We start from the raw sequence: 22,318 nt of genomic DNA on the forward strand, positions 1-22,318 counted from the left end.
GGGTGATAACTCGGCAGCTACTTTATTGGTTACAGTTCAGCATCAGTCATGGTATGGGGTGGATTCTTTCATCAGCCAGCTCACCTCCTGGCCAATTTACACCCAGTCAGGGCAGCCCTACTCAAGTGGGGTGGTGGTGGATATCCTGCCAAGCCATGGGTTGGCCATGAGCTGGTCTGTGCCTTTTGCAAGTTTTCCTACTGCCTGGGGTTGGTGTTGGCATGCTAATATCTGAACTTGGCTGAAGTCCTGTGGCTCCAATTCCTAGGGTACCCTATTCCCTTTGCCTTGCATCCAGGTCAATGCTGTCTGTCTTGAAATTGAGATGTTGCTGCCACCAAATAACTCAAGCAAACTTCTGTAGCTTTGCCAACCCAAACAATTGATCTCTAGAGGTGAAAGTCCTTCCCAGCCCCACCAACCATTGGCTGACTGTTGTCTGCAGCAATAAACCACCTTGCCTTAAGGGAGGGAGGCTTGGGGGCAAGATCGCAATGGCTCTCTGGTCAGAGAAGGAGGAGCTCAGGCTGCAGCAGTGGAATGGATTGGAGGGAACCCTAGCTGTGTAGTCTGCTCCCACGCTGCTGGTTGGACTGAGCTGAGAACCTCACAACCCAGGCTCTGCCATGAAGGGTCATCATCCCATGAAGATGGGAGATTCAGGACAGAGAAGGAAATAGTTGTGACTATTGAAAATGTCACCTGCTGTAGGTAGCACCTCCACCAGCAGGTGGTGCCATGTCTTCACCTTTTATCACAAGGCAGGTGGAGGTGTAAGAAATTCAGCCCAGCCCAGCTATTTCCAACTGGGTATCCTCTCTATGTGTTTGAAATACAAATCTGATCTTCCCCAGCCAGCATGACCAGAATGTGAGATCTCCCCTCCCTCCAAAGCAAATGCTTTCTTCTCTGGGGTTTATAGGAGTCCAAGACTTCTGAAGGACAGCAGGCTGGGGAAGGTCGGTCTGAACTATGAGATGGCTGGAAGTGGATTTTAGAGCACATGATGAATCTTGGCCTTTACCTCATAGCCAAGCCATGCTTCTTCTCATATTCAATGCACCACGATCTTCAATGGAAATTTTGTTAGACATAGTTCACATCTTTCACAGAAGATTTTCTTGAAAAATGGGAAAGACGTGGAAGATGTGAGTAGGAAAACAGCATCATTCTAACCATTCTTGTATCAGTTTCAGATGTTCAAAGGAAAAGCAGACAACCTAGAGCAGTAAGTAATATGCATGCCTTCCTTATTACGAAGGAAGACTTCAACAGATGAAAAAGATAGATGATGATGGTAGAGAGATCAATTGATCAATAGATAGATAGAGGACAGACAGACAGGCGAGCGAACTGATGGCAACATATGGCTTTGAATGCAAAGCCCTTGGCTTTATATTTGGCTCATATCACTGTTTTAAGGGGCTGAATCCCATGAAGAAATATTGAAACTGCACCCAACTCTTGCAGATGATTGCAAGCCGTGTTTTCTATGCCATCCATAGTGTTTGCGACTCTTTTCTCCCACAGAATCCCTGTTGAGGTGAATTGGGCAACACCACTTCAGAGAAAACATCCAAGGCATTTCAGCAATCAAAAATGCCCACTAGTCCATGAGCAAGGCAGGGTGGGGAATTCCAAACCCACAAATTGGCCTTTGAGTTATTAGGAAGAACCAGTTCATACACACTTTCAAGGTTAAGCAACAGAATTTCCAAGGGGGCTCCAAAATCCTGTCCACAAAATGGTGTGTTGTAATGTCCACAAAAAAATTGGTGTGTTAATGTTTTTGTTGCACTTAAGGACCTCTCATGAAACATCAAAGACATTTTTGCATTTGCTTGATGATACATAAAAAATATACATTATATATATGTACTTTGTAACTTGTTTGCATTTTCCCCTTTGAACTATTCCAGACAATAAGTTTTTTACCATTTTCACTTTGCAGTTTTCACTCTGGATTGGAGTGTTGCTTTTTTAAAAAAATAAAAATGCAACCAGTACATGTTGCCTTCCTGGCTGCAGCGAGAATGTATTTCCTTGGTAATTGAACATATTCTTTGTTTTGGTGATGCTGCAGGCCAGGCACTTTCTGGAAGTCCTAGAAATACCCTACAGAGCAGAAGTTCACTTTCGCACTGCTACACAAATTCTATAGTTAACACTGTAATAAAGGAAGAAAGAAATTTGACTTGGAGAGCACTTGCATTGTAACTGACTCAGTGTCAATTACACAATTGTGCAACACTAGCCAGAGTTATGCTAAGGAAGCCAAGTTGGAAGGTACCAGAAAGGTAAGCTAGGGAGCAGTCCTATCGATAGCACCTTTGATGCTTGTAAGCCTCTGACTTCCAAAGCTTATGAATATTGGCTCAGAGTAGAAGCAGCAGTAGAAGCAATTTAGTTCCCCACTACTCCTGCTCCCCAGTGTGGTACAAAAGCCCATTTCACCCACCTAATGGCAGCTCTTCAGAAAGGGGAGAAAGAAGGTGGAACCCCTTCAGGATCCCTGGCAGCCCCAGTCTCCTCCCCTCCCTGACCCTCACTCGTTGGCTCTGGGAGGGCTCCTTTCCATGCTTGCTTTTGTGAGAGGGAGATCAGAGCACAGATCTCCAGTTCTGTGGCTGGAGCTCTGTTCCCTGTGGTGGATCTGGGAATATGAAGTACCCCACAGAGATTGCTGAGGGCTGTAGGATTGCTCTCCCCATCCAACTTTCTGTGGATGCAGGAAATCATGGCATTCCATGACTACCCAAGCTCTGCATAGCAGCCCCTGGCAAGAGTAAATCTTGCACCTTCCACTCTGGTCTGTGGCTTGGCTTGTTCTTGACTGGTTCTGACTTCATTTATACATGATATTGTTGCGCTTTGTAGCACAGCTGGCATTTTATGCTGAAATGATTCTCTGCCTGCCTGCCTGCCTGCCTGCCTGCCTGTGTATACCTGCACACTCAATGTGCAAAGGTGCATTGCATACCTGCATGTCAGTCCATCATATCACTTCTTAATCATCACTCCAGGTGAAACATAACCTGACTCCTCCAAGTTTTCTCGTACAACTTGATCTCCAGATGTCTTGTTTTTATCTACTTAATTAATTTATATCCCATCTTTTTTAGCTCTTGTGGCTCACACAGTCCACTTTTTTAACCTCAACATAACAGCCCTGTGAGGCAGGTTAAACTGAAAGTAAATGAAAGGCCCAAAGACTCCTAGTGGGCTTCCTGGATGAGCAGAGACTAGAATCCAGATCTCCTGCATTCAACTCTCTGACCATGATACCACATTGGCTCTTGCCATTTTCATCTTCCCTCCTCTGGAAGGGAGGTTTGCTCCAGTCTCTTGGTAACTTTTATATTATGGGATGCCCGGAACCAGGCATGGTGCTCCAGCCGAGGCCACCTAATCAAAGCAGAACCCTTTTTGCATCAGCCTTTCCAGCTGACACTGTTGTCACGGGCCATCAAGTTGTCTTTGACTTATAGTGACCCTATGAATGAAACCACCCTAAATGTCCTGTCCATGACTCTAGGCAGCACCATCTCATGGGAAGAGGAAAGAAAGAATCCAGCGCACATAAACTCAAAATATGAGGTCCTGCCACTGTGCATGTATGTATGTATTTTCTATCATACAAGCTGTTTGGGAGTTTACAACAACACATAAAAATACAATATAAAATACAACAGCATTAAAAACTGAATTAAAAGATTATTGAACAAAAATTTGAAACCAGATTTAAAGCACCCATAAAAAGGTTGCAATAGCTTACACAAATTAGACCATAAGACCCGTTTAAGCAGCTCAAGAAGCCCCATGGTAGAGGACAATCTTAAGCTGGCACCAACAGGGTATTAAAATTGGTGCAAGGCGGACCTCAGGGGGAGCTTATTCCATATTCCATAGCACCACTGAAAAGGCCCTTTTTCTTGTTGCCATCAACAGAGCTTCCCTTGGACGTGGCACCTGGAGGCAGGCTCCAGCTCATGATGGTCAAACTGATGGGAAGGGGGTCATTTTCCTTGTTTTTGTAGTCTTTTTTCCCCTTGGCCATTCTCTCTTTTTTCCCCATCTCTGAATGGCCTCAGTAACTTTTCCTTTGTTCTGAGGGCTTATCAAGGGTATGGGAAGACTTTGGCTCTGATCCCTCTTGGAATGCCACATGTTGCATTAACATGAGAGCACTGAAGGCCTGAAGGCAGGAGGGCAGTGCTGGCCCCAGCTTTTTGAGGGTCCTTCAGCAAGGTACCCTCAGTGGCCTCCTCCATGAGTGAGCCTGCCTTCTCATCAACCTTCTCATCCTCTTTCCCCTCTTGGCTCCCTTCTTGCTTGCTTGGCAGGAAGACAGCCAGTGAGTGAGGGGGCCATGGCATCTGTTCTTCCTTCTCCCCAACAAAGTTATGCGGGGCAGAACAAGAGGCAGGTGAACCAGGACAAAGATGGAGATCTGCTCTTTCCAATAGACCCTTAGGTAGCCCTTCCGGCTTCCGAAGGAGTGCAGCATTGGAAGAGAAAGTCCAGTGAGGATGCAGAGTAATTAATTTCCTTCATTCTAGGGCAAGGCCACAAAGATACCCAATCTGACGAGTTGCTGCATCAGCTTAGACAGTAGGCAGAATAGCAGCTATTTTGCAGCTATTTTAATTAAAGGCATTTATGATGGTTGCCTTCCAAACCTTTCAGTGCCCACAGAATTTTACAACTTGCCAACATTTCATTGAGGGGATGCACCTCTGGAAAACTCCTCCATTTCTTTTTGATTAAATGGCAACTGAGGTGAGCCCAGAACATAAAATATAATTAGCAGACTCATGTATGGTTCCATTTTCCAGATTGACCAATAAAATGTATAAAATCCTATAAAAGCTTTCCACTTGAGAACACTACACTTTTGCCTGGGCTGCCAAAGAATAGACTTTCACTAGTAATTCAGCTTGTGTCTGGCCATATTAACGTGAAGAATATTCTTCCTGTTACTGACAGAAGCAACATGCTTTTTATCTCTCTAGGTAAAGACATGGTGCCAAGTCTTGATGCTAGCATGAAATCCAAAGGCTAACTTATAATAGTGACTCCTAACTGGATTAACTGCTCAAATGCAGCCGAAAAAAATAAACAGGTGTTAATACAGAACAGAATAATAAGTTTTAGGCCACAATCCTGCTGTCTCGGGAGGATCTCTCAGGGGCTGTACATTTTAATGGGCTCCTCTGCTGGAATTCCTTCTGAGTACATATGCATAGGATTGTGCTGCAAACTAAACACTAAAAAAGTGTTTAGATTAATCACAGGCACTATAACAAGTTTCCATGTACATCATGTCCTCTTTTGCTCTCTTTTCCAGGGTGCTCTTCCTCTTTTTTGCTGATCAGTTGCCACCCTGATCCAGCTGCCTTCCCAGACTCTGCTTCTGGCCTGCCAGCCCAAGTGCCCAAAGACTTTGGACTGGTGGTTCCTCTACTTCAGTTCTCCCTTTTCCATGACATAGAAAGCACCCTCTTTCTTTTATTGCTTTTCTTGTTGCAGGATCAATGAGGGGTCTATCAGCTTCAGCACCCGCTTTCCAACATTGGCTACCTAAATGTTTCTGGAAAACACATAAGATGGGCTTGAAGACCTTCCCCAATTTTGACCCTGGTGCCTGATAGTCTGGTGTTCAGAGGAAGGCTACCGTTGAACTTGACTGATCCTGTCCTGCGTACTCCACATCAAGCCTTTAGAGCTGGGATGGGGAACCTGTTCCAGCCTGAGGGCCATATTCAATTTCTGAGTTCTTGAGGGTTGCCTACCAATGGTGGGGTGGGCCACTAACCAAGAGGGCAGGGCCAAAGTAGCAAACACACAGCTCAGCTTAAAGATCTTACTGTCAGTAGCTAAGCCTTATGAGGGGCATTTCTTAGAAGATCAGTTCAGCACAACATCATAAATCAAAAAGAGAAGACCATCATGCTAGGGAAAGTTGAAGACAGAAGAAGAAAAGGAAGAAGAGGGATGAACTGCATAAAAAGAGGCAAATCCCTAAATTTACACAAGCTGAGCAAGGCTGTCATGGATAGAACATTTTGGATGGCTCTCATTCATAGGGTCACCATAAGATGGATATGACTGGAAGGCACATAACACACACAAAAGACTGCACAAGATCCAGAAAGCCCATCAGGGGAAATGGTTAGAGGAAAGGGTCTGCAGAATCCTGGAAGAATGAACTGGAACCAACAGCAGGTTTGGCACTTGCAGGTCTTTGGGCTGAGGTTCTACACTACTACATGGTGGAGTTTGTGCTGTCTCTGGGTGTATCAGTACATAAAAAGCAAACACACAAGCAACATGTCTCCTAGTTAAAGACATGACAACCAAGGTTGTGTCCAAGAGAGACCAAGGGACAAAACAGTGACAACAGGAAAGGGATGAACTCACACTGTTTTTACTATAAGAAAACTCATGCTGGATCAGACCAAAGGTGCATCTAGTCCAGCACTCTCAGGATCCCTCAAGCAGGATGGAAGCAAGGCCTGCTTCTGCCCAAGCTCCTCAGCAGCATGAGGGACTTCATGCAATGATGGAGCAGCCTGAGCATGAAGACCTCCCTCCATTTCAGCTTTTCATTTTGAGCTTTATCAGATCTACCCATGCTGAGCTCCATCTGCAAAATGGGTTCACCATCATGGAGTACCACGGATAGCTCCTCTAAACCTGAAAAGAACAGCTGCAGAAGAGAAGGTTCTCCACTGACATAGGTGTTGCTAGCCTTTCCAGACAATAGGATGAAGACTATTAGAGCCATCATGGACCACAACCATCAATATACCTTTCCCCCATGATGTGTGGAATCCTCCTTAAACCCTCATTAAAACCCAGTGCTCTTTTTCACATGTTGTAGCAAGGAGATCTGTAAGTTAATTATGGGTAAAGAACTTCATTTGGGCAAACCTGATAGCTTATTCACAAATTGGGGGGGGGGGGGGGGGTGTTCCTGGGACATGCCAATCACACCACTGGATGGTCCTGAGTTAACACTATGAAAGAGGACCAAACCAGTGTCTGTATTCACTTTCTTCATACCATGCTTAATTTTATAATGTCTATCATCCTCAGGCCAGATGTGAAGGAAAGCTTTTTCCTTCCCCATTGCATTGACTTCAGGTTTAGAATCACAAAGACCATAGTTCACATGACAGAGAAACCAAAAGCTTATTATACAGAAGTCCTCTGTTTTGGCCCTATTTCTGAACAACTTTGTTGCATGAGTCTTTTTTTCCAGCTCACTGCCTTGTTGAGTTATTGTCGGCTTGTGACACATCTATGTACATCTTTATGCGTTGTTTTATGCGACAATCCTATGCAGGTGTACTCAAGAAATTCCTATTGAGCTTAATGGCATTTATGCTTTGGTGAGAGTATAGAGACATCTAGTGCCCTCCAGATGTTTGAGGCTATAAGTGCCATGATCACTGAGCCGGCATGGTATAGTTGTTCAGAGCGTTTGACCAGAGACCCAGAGAGCTGGGTTCTAGCTGCCACTTAGTCTTGAAACTCAGTAGTGATTTTAAGCCAGTCAGTGACATTCAACCTAACCTACCTCACAGGGTTGTTGTCATGAAGATAAAATGGAGAGAAGACTCTTATAAGTTGCCTTGGGTTCCTCACAAGATGAAGAAAGATGGGGCATAAATGTATCATCATCATCATCATCACTAACCATTGGTCATGTGGGCTGACTCTGCTGGGAGCTGTAGCCTAAAGCATCTGGAGGTAACGGGATTGAGGAAGGCCAGCGAAGAGGATGGAGAACACAAGGAGAGCCTTGTTCTTAGACCAAGTACAGCCAGACTTCCATTCACAGAATGGCCAATCAGCTGCCCACAGGACCACCCCCCCCATAGGGCAGGAGTGCCCCAGCCCCCTCCCATTAAGGGCTGTAGCCTTATTTTTCTTTTATTTCTTCATTCTGCATGCCTGTTATCCATTCGCATTTGCTTTCCAATGCTTTCACATTGCCGGCTGGCTGAGTGGTGCCATGGTGCTTGGGCCATGTTATCTCAGCTAGGCTAGAGCTCAGGTGGTGGGGTGGTATAGAAATGAAATAAATGAAATTAAATGACAGCACGGGCTGGGCAATGCATTCCATGCCCAGATGCCCAGCTTGGGCACCTCCATACTTCAGCAGACAGTTTCAGCTCACTTTGCCAAGGGTGCTATCAAAGCTTGTTCTCATCTTGATGAATGGAAGAATTATCTAGGTAATCTCATTAGCAGTGAGAGAGAGGTAGCAGATACGCTTATTATATACTGTGATGAGAAGAGGACGGGCAACAACAGAAGGGAAAATGAAAGTGGAGCCTTGATATGAATCAAGGCTGTGCCAGTTCACCTTGGAGGGCAAGGGAGGGCTCCAGAATTCCTGCTCCAACCTCACCCCACTCCTTCCTGACATACCTGCACTAAAGGGGAAATTCAATGCATGTTTAGACAGGGAAAAAGTGCTCCCAGCTTGCTGACTGGGGAATTCTGTGAGTTGGGTGGCTTTTTTCTGCCGAAACATGCTTAGGATTGCACCCTTAACCTTCCCTTCTGCAGGCTTGCCTTTCCTCCTATATGTCAGCACTCACGTTTTAGTTCTGCAGGAAACATTTGTGCAGGCTGCAATCAGGAATATCGTTGAGATGCCATCAAACCTATTTATTATTATTTATTAATTAAAAGCTCTTCTAACCTGTCCACTACAATTGTCCAGGGACAGCTTACAATAAATGAATAGAATAAAACAAACTCCACAGCATCCAACAGTTAATATGCTAAAACCCCAGTTTAAATCCATTGAACATTAAAATAGTGGGAAAATAAAAGGGTTTTTGCCTGACGCCGAAAAGAATATAGCGTCCTACCACCACATTTGCCCCTAATTCTTGTTTTCACTTCTGTTCATGCCCTGACTGCTTACATGTCTGCATAGACCTGTTAGCCCAAAGGCTGGGCCCAGATTCTGCAATGCTTCCTGCAACATTGGCATGCCTAAGGAAAGAAATGGAGGTCAGCCTATGTCCAGCTAACCGTCCTCTGTGCCTAGACCCATCACCACCTAATTACAACTTAGAATCTAAGTGAATATATGTCCCAGCGAATCTTTAGCATAAATATTGTTCAGAAGCCAATAAAATCAGGTGGGGCATCTTTTATTAAGAAAAAGACCAGATGATGTTTGCAGGTTCTTATTAGTGGCTCGTATGAATCTGAATTTATGATCTAATGAGTTGAATATGGTAAATGCAAGGATCAAAATTCCAGATTTTGTTTTGTTTAATTTAGTTTAGTTTTGCTCTGTTTTGTTTTTGGTTTAAGCTTGATTTAGAGCTGTCCATTGAAACCAGGGGAAGTAGCTAAAGGCGAAGATCAAAGCGTCTTACAGAAGACACTTAAATTTAATCACGTCTTCTGCAGAAGCTGGGAATGAGACAATGCAGCATTTTCAAATATAATGACTTTCATTAAGACAAACATGGAAAGAAGCTGCCGGCTACATTTCCAAAGCCTGACTTTGGTTCCTGAATACTATTTTTAAATGGGTCACTGTAGAGCCAGAGGAAAAAGCAGCCTTGTTTGTGGAGAAGACTGGATTAAATCCAGCCTTCCCCATGTTGGTACCCCTCAGGTGTGTTGACCTGCAGCCTCTACCATCAGTGAAGCTGGCTGGTCTGATTGGAGTTGCAGCCGAGCTCATAGGGAAGGGCCCTGGTTGAGAAAGGATGGCCAACATGGGAAAAATATTGAGGTTACCAAGGCCTGGAGGAGAGACCTGGATTCCCTGTCCTGCTCAGGTGGGAACTCAACTGCTCAAATCATTCCCATGTTGAAGCTAAGCAGGCCTGGAGCTGGCCTGAGCTTGGAGGGGAGACCACCTGGAAACTACATGGTTAGCAAAAATGAACGTTTAGAACAGGAGGACTATTCTTCTCTCTGCCCAGTTCAACCACTGTGAGGATGAGTCCTGTGTAGACTGCAACTGGGATGCATAATAGTTGGTTGCCCTGTGTTTTTGGCCCAGCAACTACATGGCTCAGGCCACCTCCCTCTGCTTGGGTCTTTTCATCATCAGTTTATGCAGCCATCAATGCTTCCACTTCATGCTGTGTGTGAGTGTGTGTGTGTGTGTGTGTTAGTGGTGTGTTGCCTGTTTCACTGGTCCGCCACTGAAATAACCATTCTCCACAATGAGAACTAGCCTAGCAGGGAGAAATAACCTGCAAAGAAACTTTGTAATATTTTTCTATGCATGAAGTTCCAATTCATGGGATGTGCTTCAAAGCTTGCAAGCATGCAGGTTACAGACTTCTCTCTGAAAGGCTGTCAGGTGGTCGTCCTTAATTTGAAGACATCCTCCAATTTGAAGGGCTACCTGGTCTGAGACTAATTTTAAGATAAAGAACTATCAGAAAGGTGAGAAAGGACTTTGGAGTTGCCTGATAGCTGTTAAGCCACAGACTGAGAGGTACCAGATCATCTGTGGAGATGCTTTCATGTGTGAGGCACCAACATGCCAGCATTTTTTCAAAATGCCATCACGGGGGAACATCCTAATCAATAAACTGCAGGATCACTATTTGCATGATGCAATCAAGTGCCACACACCAATGCAACTGGCAGGGAGGTAGGAGTTCAAAAGTCACATGTGGTCTACCATGTGAGTTTATGGTGGGAGCCATCAGAATACTGTTGCAGCCTCTTCCTCTTCCTCCTCCTCTTCCTCTTCCTCTTAACTCCACGGGCTGCATGCTCACTTTCAACAGAGCACAACAACAGAGGTTTAAAAATACATCGCATGATAATTCACAGTTCTGCTCCTCCATATGCATGCAGTTAAAAGTAGCAGCAAGAAACAGTCACAAAAAACACAGAGGAGGAAGAGAAGGGTGCACGCACCAAAGTCAAGCAGCCACGATGGGGCTGCCACTGCCATTGCTGTCCGGGACGGAGGCTGGCAGGATGGGTGAGCATCACTCCCTCGTGACTCTTCCTCTTGGGTCCCCTCCAAGCTCCTTCAGCCTCGCTCTGCTCTGCTCGTGCCTTTGGAGCACTTCCTGCTGAGACACCCCCACTCCCATGCCCTCTTTTTCCTCCCTTGGGCTGGGCCTACATTTGGGATTTTTACCAGAGTTGTAATGCCTGACTCACTCATGTGTCATGTAACACTCAACACAAACTGTCTTCCTTGTGCGGCTTCTGGGATTCTATCCTGGATTCCTTCACTCCAGTTATATCATGATGTTTGTATATGCTGCGCATATATAGATATCAGTGTGTACTAAACTTGTGGTACTGCCCCACATCTGGGAGGAGTGGCCACAATCGGCTGGGTCTGATGGGATGAGGAAGTGTCCTAGAGGGGCTTTGGCAAAACAGCAGCAGCTCCGAAAAAGAGATCCTCAATTTGCTTTTTTCCTTCCCCCCTCTCCCAAACGGGCTCCTCTTTCTCTCTCAATTTCTCTCTCTCTCTCTCTCTCTCACTTAGCCAGCTAAGTGAAGGGTAAAAGCGATGTTGCTTCCCTGTCCCCTTTGCCTTTGAAAAAATAAAGTTTGCAAGGTCCGCTTTCTCCCCTTGCCTCAAGCAACAAGCAGCTGAAAACTAGCCAAGATTCATGTCGACTCAGACATAAACCACATTAACTCCAGTATCCAGGTCTAGCACTCAAACCACGAAGCCACACTGGCTCTAAAATATTGAGGAAGGAACAGCAACGGGACACGGGGTTTGGAGGGCTGCCCTGTGCCCCACATGTGAGCCAGATGATACAATACCAAGGGGAAATTTACTGTCCATTGGCCCCTGGTCATATTCTCTCTCATTATGGCCTGGTGAATTGCATTTCCAGGGATTACTTTAAAAATGTGCATCTTAATATACATCCACATGCAAATTTTATACAAATCTGTGTTCTCTCTTTGTGTGATACATTCCCTCTTTTTTTGGGGGGGTGGGGGTGGTTGTGGACATGCAGGACCTAAAGCAAGTGCCCTGTTCCATGTCAAAGGGTACCATTCCTTTCCAATATATTCTAGCGAAAATGTATTGGGGTTCCTAGAGGGTTCTACCACTTGTGGTTCCACAACTGGTCAGGGAAACCAGAGGACTGCCAGAACAAGAGCATGGATAGAACAGGAGGGGGAAAGGGGATGAGTAAGATCACTGGGAATCAAAAAGGGAGGACAGGAGCAACGGTTGGAAGGGAAATGCGAAGACAACAAGTTAATTGGAGAGCACGAGTCTGCAGTAAGGAGATGAGAGGATCTGGGAACTGGGGGGAAACAGCCAAAAACAAAGGAATGAGAATAGGAGGGGGAGGCTGCAGTTTTTCTTCTTCCCCTCCTTTGCTCAATAAAAAACCACCCCATCTGTGGGACGTGTTCTTTCACTGGAATTACATAAATGTCACAGCCGTTAGTGCTATACGGACAAGGAATGAGCAACTTGCAAGCACCCGGCCACAGTTTCTTGGCTTTGTTGAGAGGAGGAGAAGAAAGAAGAAAAGAAAAGTATGGAAGCTGAGGTCTTAATTATTCCAATGTGGAAGACATTAGTGAGCAAAATACAAATCAGTGTGCATACATTTACATACCTCTTTCTCCAAAGATGGAGCAATAATAAATTGTGGGGTTTTTTCTCCTGCACTGCTAAGAAACAGTCTAAATAGGAATCAGAATAATGAATGCTTCCTGGACCTCGTGGGATCATGGATGACAGGAAGGTCAGGAGTCAGCTGCTGACATATGAAAGTGCAAGCAGCTGAAAAAGGAATCTGAGAGCTGGCATTTGCATTATGAAACAATAGCATGGCCTGTTTTAAACCTTCTCCATCTGCAGAAATAAAAGAAAATGAAAATCTTCAAGGCGATGCTATTCATTCATTCTGAAATAAACATTTAGGAGACATTTCTCAATTCAAATACATTTCAAAAAGCTGTGACATCAGGTCATTTTACATGAGTTTATGCAAGACAGAGAGCAAACAGTATTCTTTGAAATGAGAAATGCAACAGTGCACGTAATTTAATTCTCTTGCTTGTGCAGGTCAGCTCCCCCTAGAAAGAAGCTGGCCATGATGAATTTGTCTGCAGAAGTTCTACGGTAGCGTGTACAATGCATGTGTGACATTTTCCTTCGTAGCTGTGGAATGAACAGTTTCTAATACCCATCTTGGTATTTTCTAGTCAACAAAATGAAAACTACAATCAGTAAAGGTGACATTTTGAAAAATGTATGTGCACACTAAACCAAGGTTATCAGAAGGAAATAGTCAAGATATGCTCACTGCCATCCAGCATGGTAGAAACACGCTCTGGATGCATTTTACAATGCTTCAACATCCCCACTGAACATGCATGCAACTGATGTGGAGCCTGACTTATGTCTCCTTGCAGAACCAGAGTTGGGCTTGGGACCAACCAACTAGAAGTTCTGTTTGACCAAGACTTTCCATATTCTTTTCCAAGGAGAAATAAATGTGTGACATACCATGGACTTTTGGGGACAGATTGCCAACAATTTCATGGAATCATAGACACATATTCTTGGAAAAGACCAGAAGTCCATTTGATCATCTCTCTACTAAAAGGCAAAACCACTAACTTTATGCCGAGTAATTTTCATGATTCAGACTTGAATCATGGGAAAGAGCAAATATACTCTGTAAGGAGCTGAAGAAACCTGCAGCCCTCTGCATGTTGTTGGACTTCAAGCACCCTTAGCCACAGCCAACATGGCCATGATGGGAGATGTGGTCTGACAACATCAACAGAGCAATACATTCCTGGCCTCTTGCAGCAACTGTCTGGGTATTCATATACAGGTCTTTCCCAGTGCTTGGAGTTGGATCTGGGATCTTCTCAATGTGAAGCAGGCACTTCCACTGAATGGTGGCCTTTTTGCATCATATCTTCATGCTCATGATACAATGGCTTCCTCTGCCCATATTGATAGCCCAGAGTATGGGTTGTCATTGTATCATGGGTTGTTGCCACATGGGAATTCTGTACTGCCATTTAACTATGGGTTGTGAATCACAAACAACCCAGGAAGAGAACCCATGTTTTGATGTTAGGTGGTGAACTCTGAATGGTTTGTGCCTAACAGACCATACAAAACCATAGTGCCAGGTTTGTATGTAATGACAACTCACAATTCAAAAACAATCTTAGGGTTAGGGTTCAGCCAATATAGGAATCAGCAATCGATGTTTCCTCTTCACGAGGATTTGCACAGGTTCCATATATACGTCTTGTTAAGGAACTCCTTGCAGATAAAATTTCCTAGTGATTATGAAAAAGTTTGAGTATCCATTATCTTTAAGGTCAAGTGATAACATTCTTTTAGAACTGAGACAAATAGTAGAACTGTAGAATTTTTGTAGAATTGTGAACTAATCTTAGTATGTCTGTAGATGTCATTTGGTACCTACCAGGATTTCCTATGTATAGTTTATGAATTGGCTCTGTTAAGCTGCCTTGAGAAACCATGGCTTATTTTGACAGAAATGGTCCGAGTCTCCCAATCACATCTTAGATTTCAACAGTGTTTATTTCTATTCCATTTACTGCAGCTTTCCATGTCCTCCAAATATAACAAAATGTGTTTAAGCTTAACTGTGGCTTCTTGGAAACAAGCCCACTTTAAACAGTAGTTTATGAAGCTGGTTTGTTTCAAAAAAATCATAGTGGAAATTAATCACAGTTTAATGCTTAGAAGGAACAGAAAACTGTTCTTAATTGAACACAAAGCTTCCGGACCTCTAGCCACAGCAGAGGAGGAGAAGGAAGGAGGGAAGCCTGAGGAGTTTTTAATTTTCATAATAATAAACCACAGTTTATCATGGCAACTAAATGCATCCATTATTAACTTTACTGCTGGCTTTCAATAGGCTTTTAAAACTTCTTCAATCTTCTAATATTTTGATATTTTCAATTCTTGTGTTGCTTGTTACTTTATTGCCATTTTGTATGATGGTAAGCCACTCAGGAACTTCTGTCAGTTGGCTGAAACACACATTTAATAAAAAAAAGAAAATGCAAAATAAACCAATTATTTAAAATAGCCTTGGAAACTGAGGTGGCTGAGAGCAGCTGCCTCTGTTCCAAAATGATTGTTATTGTAGTTGAAGAGTAACAAGTTGTATAATGGTTTAAGTTTTTCATGATGTGAGCTGCCTTGGGTCCCAGCATTGGGAATCAGTGGGATCTAAATCTATATAATAAAAATAAAGAAAGGAAGAATAACAAATCCCAATTTGAATGGGACAAGTTCTGGAAGGGGGAAGCTAATGCTGACTCTACAGTCAGCCACATGGGTATATGCTTCCTCCAGTCTCAGTGGCAGGATGTATATGTAGTCCAGCTGCTGGGGAACATGGGTGGATCTTGCAAGTGGTTGGCCATGGTGTGATCAGAATGATGGCCTGATCTGGCAGGGCTCTACAGATATCCTTATGAAAACGCCCACGTTCTCCTGATTCTTTAATTCCATAAACTAGTTAGGAGAACTGTTGCCTCACTATTTTGAAAATATACAATTAGAGTTAATGATAACTTACTTGAAGTGCTCGAACAGTAACATTTTAAAAACAAAGCACATCCCCACGAAGGTTTGCAGCAGCTGCAAAGCTATATAGATATCTCCAAAGACTGTTGTGTGTGGGGTTTTTTCTGCAAATGTGACCTTTCGGGAGTTAGGAAAGCCATAATGCTGCCATGAAATATTTTTCGGAGCTGCTCTTTTTTCCCCTAACAGTGGTAGTGGTTAGGAGCATGGGACTGGGATGCAGGCAATCGGGGTTCGAGTCCCCGCTCAGCCATGGAGGCTGCTGGGTGACTTCAGGCCAGTCATGGACTGTCAGCCCAACCAACCTCACAGGGGTGTTGTTGTGGAAAGGAGGGTTCTGTAAGTCACTTTGAGTTTCTTGAAAGGAAAATAGGTAGGATATAAATATAATAAATTAAAACAAATAGACTGTGCATACTCGAATTTGGCTTATATTCCACCAGCTCTTCCCTTAGCCCCTTGCACTCCTCTTGCTGTCAGCAAAATAAAATGTGGACACTGGAACCTGGTAATCTTATGTGAATGGGCATGTGAAACCATAAATACGTACAGAAAGCCAGGGCAGACTGGTGACACCTCCGTGAGTGAAGATCCATTTGGCTTTTATCCTGAGCTTCAAGGGGGCCCTCCATGGTGCCACGTGCTATGCATAACGCACTTCACATTCATTATTTCATGGGGCAGAATTGTCCTTGTCTTGGGATATTATGCTATAGGATAAGTGCTGTAGCTTTGAACATAGATCAGCATCCTATGCATATTCCAGGTACAAGGGTGTCACTTAGGAACCGTTACATTACAGTATTCCTGACATCAACACAGGAGGTCTTTTGAAAAAGAGAATCCTGATATCAGGCACATCTTTTCATCTTTTACTTCAAAATCTCAAACAGTTTTTTCACTATTTACATTTGCTTTAAGCCCGTGGAACAAGTACAACACATAGAGGATGTAAACAAGGCATAGATTAAAGCATTCTACATTTAGCTAGGAACATTGCCTTTAAGGATTACAGCATCTCACTCTAAAATATTCCTCAGCTGAAAGAAAAAAAAAATGGCAAAGAAGTCAATGAGGACTAGTTTCACGGTTCTTCTGAGGACAGCTGCATCCTCCTGTGAGAACCAATGTTGGGTTCTGTGAGAAAAGATACATTTTTCCTACAAAGGTTCCTACATTTTGTCTCTCCCATTTATGATGCAGTCCTTTTAGGATGGCCATAAGTATGACCTCCTCGGTTTTGTCATTTTTGCTTCTAGGGAAAGCACTGGCTACATTTGACCTAAGACCTACTTGTTCACCTTTCGGTCGGTTCAGGGTATTCACAAAGTCAACCCGCAGCAGCATGTTGCAAATGGATCCATTTTCTTCCTGTCAGATTTCTTCACTGTCCACACATAGTGATGGGGAATACAATCTTGTGCATGATCTTGGCCTTGACCTCCAGTGAAACATCTTTCACTTGATATTACTTCTCCTCTGAGATTGTATCCTGACATCAGCAATCTATACTACAGTCTCTCTGACAAGCCTGTAGGATCCTTACCTCTAATTATTTCTTATCAACTCTTTGCATATGGTTATCATAAAATTAGAATTAGGCTAACATTTAGCCGCTGTGGTGATGGTTGTTTCCAAGTTTTCAACTACGCTTCAGGGGAAGTTTTTGTTTTTGTTATTTGTCAGCTTTTCTATACTCTGTTTCCTTTCAAAAGATGTCATTTGTTTCTCTTTTGTAGATCTCACTTTCCCCACAATGTTTCATGCTCATTAACCTGTGTCATAAGCTGGACATGTACCTTGTTTAGCTGACTCTCTCCCTTTTCCTAACCTCCTTATCTGGAATGCATCTTTTACTGAGTTCAACTGGAAAAAATCCTTTTCCATAGCAGGTTCTTAGGTCAGTGAAAGATTCAGTCAAAAGTCACAGTCTGTCAGCACAAATGTTTCTGTCGAATGCTCCATTAGAATCAAACTGAGTCAAACATCATAGGACTATACATTTCAGAATATTATTAATTTTTCTGTGAAACTGATAAACTTATGAGAGAGAAACATATCTGAGAAAAATGTGGAAGAGCATATAACTATGGAATGCACTCCCCAGAGAGGTCTGCCTGGCGCCGTCGTTATTTGTTTTTTGGCGCCAGGCTAAGACCTTTTTATTTTAAACTTATTTTAATTGTTAATTTATTATGTAGCTTTTTTTAAAAATTAAGCCGAGATGCACCGGGTTTTAATATTTTTATTGTACAATGTTTATATGCTTTTGTTTGTTTTTGTTGTGAGCCGCCCCAAGGTTTTGTTGCAATGCGGGCGGCATAGAAATGTTTTAAATAAATAAATAAATAAATAAATAACTCAATTTTGCGTAAATTTTTGCAAAATAGACTGCTGTACAGGTTGATGCAAGAGTCTTCTCCTGCATTATTTCTCCTGTAAATATTTGTCATACTCAATAACCTTTAAAGCGCCGAACTGGGAAGATGAGATTCAGGTTTGGATTCTATTCCCCACTCAACTCCATTGCATCTTGAATGCCTCTAGTGTGGGACAGCCCACAACTTCCCATGATAATTGATTCCATTGTCATACAACTCAGTCAGGAATTTTTTCTGGATACCTAGCCAGAACCTGGCTTCTGTAACTTGGCCCAATTATTTCATGTCCTGCACTCTGGGATGATCAAGATGGGGTCTTGGCCTTCCCCTCTGTGACACCCTTTCAAGATAGCACACATGCAGAGCGCTATCATATCTTCCTTCAGTCTTCGCTCCTCAAAGCTAAACATGCCCAATTCTTTCAATCTCTCCTCCCTGAGTTTTGTTTCCCGTTCTTGGCTCATCCTTGTTGCCCTCCTCTGGGCCCTTTCCAGCTTGTCTACATCTTTCTTAAATTGTGGTGCCCAGAGCTGGATGCAGTACTCCAGATGAGGTCTAGCCAGTGCTGAGTAAAGGACAACTAGTACTTCATGGGATTTGAAAGGGATACTTCTATTAATGCAGCCTAAAATAACATTTGCCCTTTTTGCAACTCACTGGGTGATTTTGGGCCAGTCCCTATACCCAGCCTAATCTACTGAACCTCACAAGGTTGTCACAAGGATAAATCACAGTGTGAGGTTATCTAAGCTACCTCAGGTTCCTTGCAGGTAAAAAAGGCAGGGCTATAATATAATTCACTAACACATTCATAAATAGGTAGATCAGCACGTTTACCTCCATATTGCCAAAGGAGCTTAGGCTGAGCAGTTTATGTAAGACCACCTAAGGAGTTCAGGGTAAGGTGGTGAGATGGTACCCACACGTATACACCGTGTATGTAGGTGGACTTTCCCTCACTCTTTGGCATCTGTGTTGGCCCAGGATGGGGAACCTCCTTCAGCTCAGAGGTTCAATTTCAAGTTTGGAGAAGCTACCAGGGCCACATTCAGTCACTGGCAGGGCTGGAGGCAAGTGAAATAGGGTCAAAGGCAAGATACAGGTCCAAAATGTGTCCAAAATGCGAAAGGCGATTGTAGGTGAAGGTTCTTGCTGCCAGTAATGAAGCCTCAGGAGATGTGCATCAACGTTTTGGAATGGGGTGTGGGGAAGGGTGCAATGTCAGAAAACCCACCCCTGATCTGTGGTTGTCAGGAAAGTGGGAATGGCTACCTGGAAAACCTCAGCGCATCAGACTGGGACTCCAGGGAGGCCAAATTTGGTCCTTCGATCTGAGATACGCCACTCCTGGTATAAACCTTTCTCTTAATCACTGCATCTCTCTGTGTCACTGCAGTGTGATCCAGTTCTTCTGTTAATGCCTCTATTAATTGGAAATTGCAATTGCATTTTTATTGTTTTACATGTTTGTTCCCTGTTTTTCTTGTTTAAATTTTTCTAACCATCCAGAGAGCCTTTGACTAGTGGGTGGTATAAAAATGAAATAAATAAAATAAAGATGCTATGCACTGAACCCAAGAACTTCTGCAGGATCTTGCCATAGTTCTTAACTCCATTTTTTTTCCTTCTTCCCTCTGCACTACGAAGCATGGAAAACTCATTAAGTCCAATTAGCATTCTGTACTGTCAACTATCTAGCAATTTCTTTAAGATAACACCAGATTGCACTCAACTGAACTGTACTGCGCTTCTAAGAGCAAATGAGTAGTATGTTCTCTGCTCCTTGATGGTATAAACTGGAGCTGCAAGTCCCCTTCATGGCTGGCAGATATTAATCAAAATAAAGTGCAAATTAAGAGGACAGGAATGACTGAACAGCTGTGCACAGCTTCACTGCAGTGTGATCCCGTTCTTCTGTTAATGCCAAGATTACCTTAAAATGTTTGCAGGGGGACTTTAAATGAAGGATTTCAGTTTACAGAAGTTAGGGACTGCTGAAACAGCAAATCCTGCTTCAGCTGTAAAACCAAGAGCCATAGATAAATATTGGAGGGAAAATTTGTAACACTGCAGCAGAAAATGTTAACCTTGGAAATGGTTCTTCCATTCATCAGAATTAGAGATCACATCATCCTTGTGTTGCATGGAATAATCCTCCAGCACAGGGGTCCCCAAACTTTTTCAACAGGGGGCCAGCACAGGGGTCCCCAAACTTTTTCAACAGGGGGCCAGTCCATGAACACACCATTTTCCCTGGCCACTGATCATTTGCCAACTTCTAGACTTTTATACAGCTTTTCTCCCATTCTAAAGGTTGAAATGCTCCTCCTAAAGCTTAGTTACTGGACTAAGAACTTTAAGCTAAAATGTGCTGTTAGCTTTGCTCCAGCCATTTCTGCTTTTGGTTCCATCCAGGACTGGAATGTGGCCCCGAGAGTTTCTCCTAAATAGAATTTGGTCTGTGAGTTGAAAAGGGTTCTGCAGCCCTACAGCAATTGGACTGCAACTTCTTTTCTTGGGGTTTTTGCTTTAAGTTTTCAATGATTGGTACTGAAAAATTTTCATGCCCCTGCTATTATAAGTATGACTGCATTGACTGATTTTTCCAAAGAAATGCCTTTGGAGTTTGGAATGGATCTGGAAATATGCATCATGAGCAACAAAGTACATGAATTTTATTTATTATTGATTGGTTTGTAGTTGGTATTCAAGCCTGATCAAGTTAAACAGAATTTACCCTGGGACAAGTGAGAAATGTTGGTGACCTGGTGCTGTTGGGACAGATATAGACCATGGTTGGAACCAGATTTAATTAAAAAAACACCCATCATCAATGGGATTTAACTTAGCCATGATCAAGTTCATCCTACTGGTTTCATTTGGTCTTATCTAAATATGATTTAATCCAAATCCATTTCCATATTTTCTCATCATGGCCCAAAATTACAAGTTATTCAACCTTTTACATTATAGGTGCTTTTAAAAATATCAGCGTAATTATAAAAGGTTTGAAACGTCAGTGTTACTGGACAAAAAAGTGAAGATCAAAAACCATCTATGGTAGGCACTTGCTGAGATTGTCTCTGTATAAAGTTTGCTCTTATCAAACAAGGCAGATATTGGCTGTGCCCTTTCTGTGAACCAGAAAGGTTCAATTCTGCACGGCTATAGTGATAAAGTCTCATTTCCTGCTCCATATTTTTGTCACATCAGATAAAATCCTCAATTTGCAGCAGTTCTTTTGCCGTGGAGGCTGCAGAGTGAATATACATGTGAAGAATAAGATAAATGGAATAATAGAGAAGCAAACTCATCGCTGGTGTATCTCTAGCATCTCCTATAGAAATAACTAAGAAAAATGTCTAACCCGTTATAGAAAGTTAACAATGCAACAGTACCATTAGCATTAGCAGATGCGTACACATTGTCAACATGGAGCACCTCAACGAAGCGCTTGAAGAATTTCTTTCAGAGAGTCAAAATCCCATTTCCCAGCATAGCCAAAAACTCAGAACAAATGCCTCTCTCCATGTTTTGTTAATGCAAAATTGGGTGTGTGAGGGGATCAAATACTGTGTGTGTGTGTGTGTGTGTGAGAGAGAGAGAGAGAGAGAGAGAGAGAGAGAGAGAGATTTCAAATGTATCAGGAGTCTGCTACTGTTATTTTTTCCCTTCAGAAAGAATGCCTTAGAATGATGGCAATTTCTGAGGCATTGTGGGAGATACAAGATGGCTGCCAGGCTGCCAACATGATAGTTTTGTTGTTACCACAACTGTGACTTGCATGTGTTGGCATAAGGGAAATAAGATGTGCTGGTGCTATCAGCCTCCCCCTGCTGCAGTGTTGGAGAATTTCACACAAAAATAACTTGTGGTTAAAAGTGCCCCTTTTTAAAGGGCTGAATTTAGTCTCCCTAAATTTGAGTCAAAAATAATCTGTACAGAATTTTTGGCAGAGTCAGTTTCAGATTCCCTAATTCTCTTGAATTTAGAATGATCTGACTCCTTTAACAGCGTGTAATTATTGTTACCTACTTCAAGCCCTTGGGAACATAACAGAAAATAATTTTACACTAGGAATCGTAGGAGTATTTGGGGAATGCGGTGTGAAACATGGATTAGAGAAAGGAAGAAAACAGAGATTACCATACAAGCTGTCATTAACAGATACATAAATATTTCTATAGCTTTCATAAGAACTGTTCCCTTGAGACTAGCATGAGCAATTTGTAGTCTTCTAGAGGTTTTAGCATCATTCTTCACCATTGGCTGTGTTGGTTAGAGCTGATGAGATCTGTAGACTGAAGCATCTGTAGGGTTATCTATTCCTGCCATGACATGACATAAT

The sequence above is a fragment of the Varanus komodoensis genome, unplaced genomic scaffold, assembly GCF_004798865.1.
Source record: "Varanus komodoensis strain SLA01 unplaced genomic scaffold, ASM479886v1 scaffold12, whole genome shotgun sequence".
Classification (NCBI taxonomy): domain Eukaryota; kingdom Metazoa; phylum Chordata; class Lepidosauria; order Squamata; family Varanidae; genus Varanus; species Varanus komodoensis.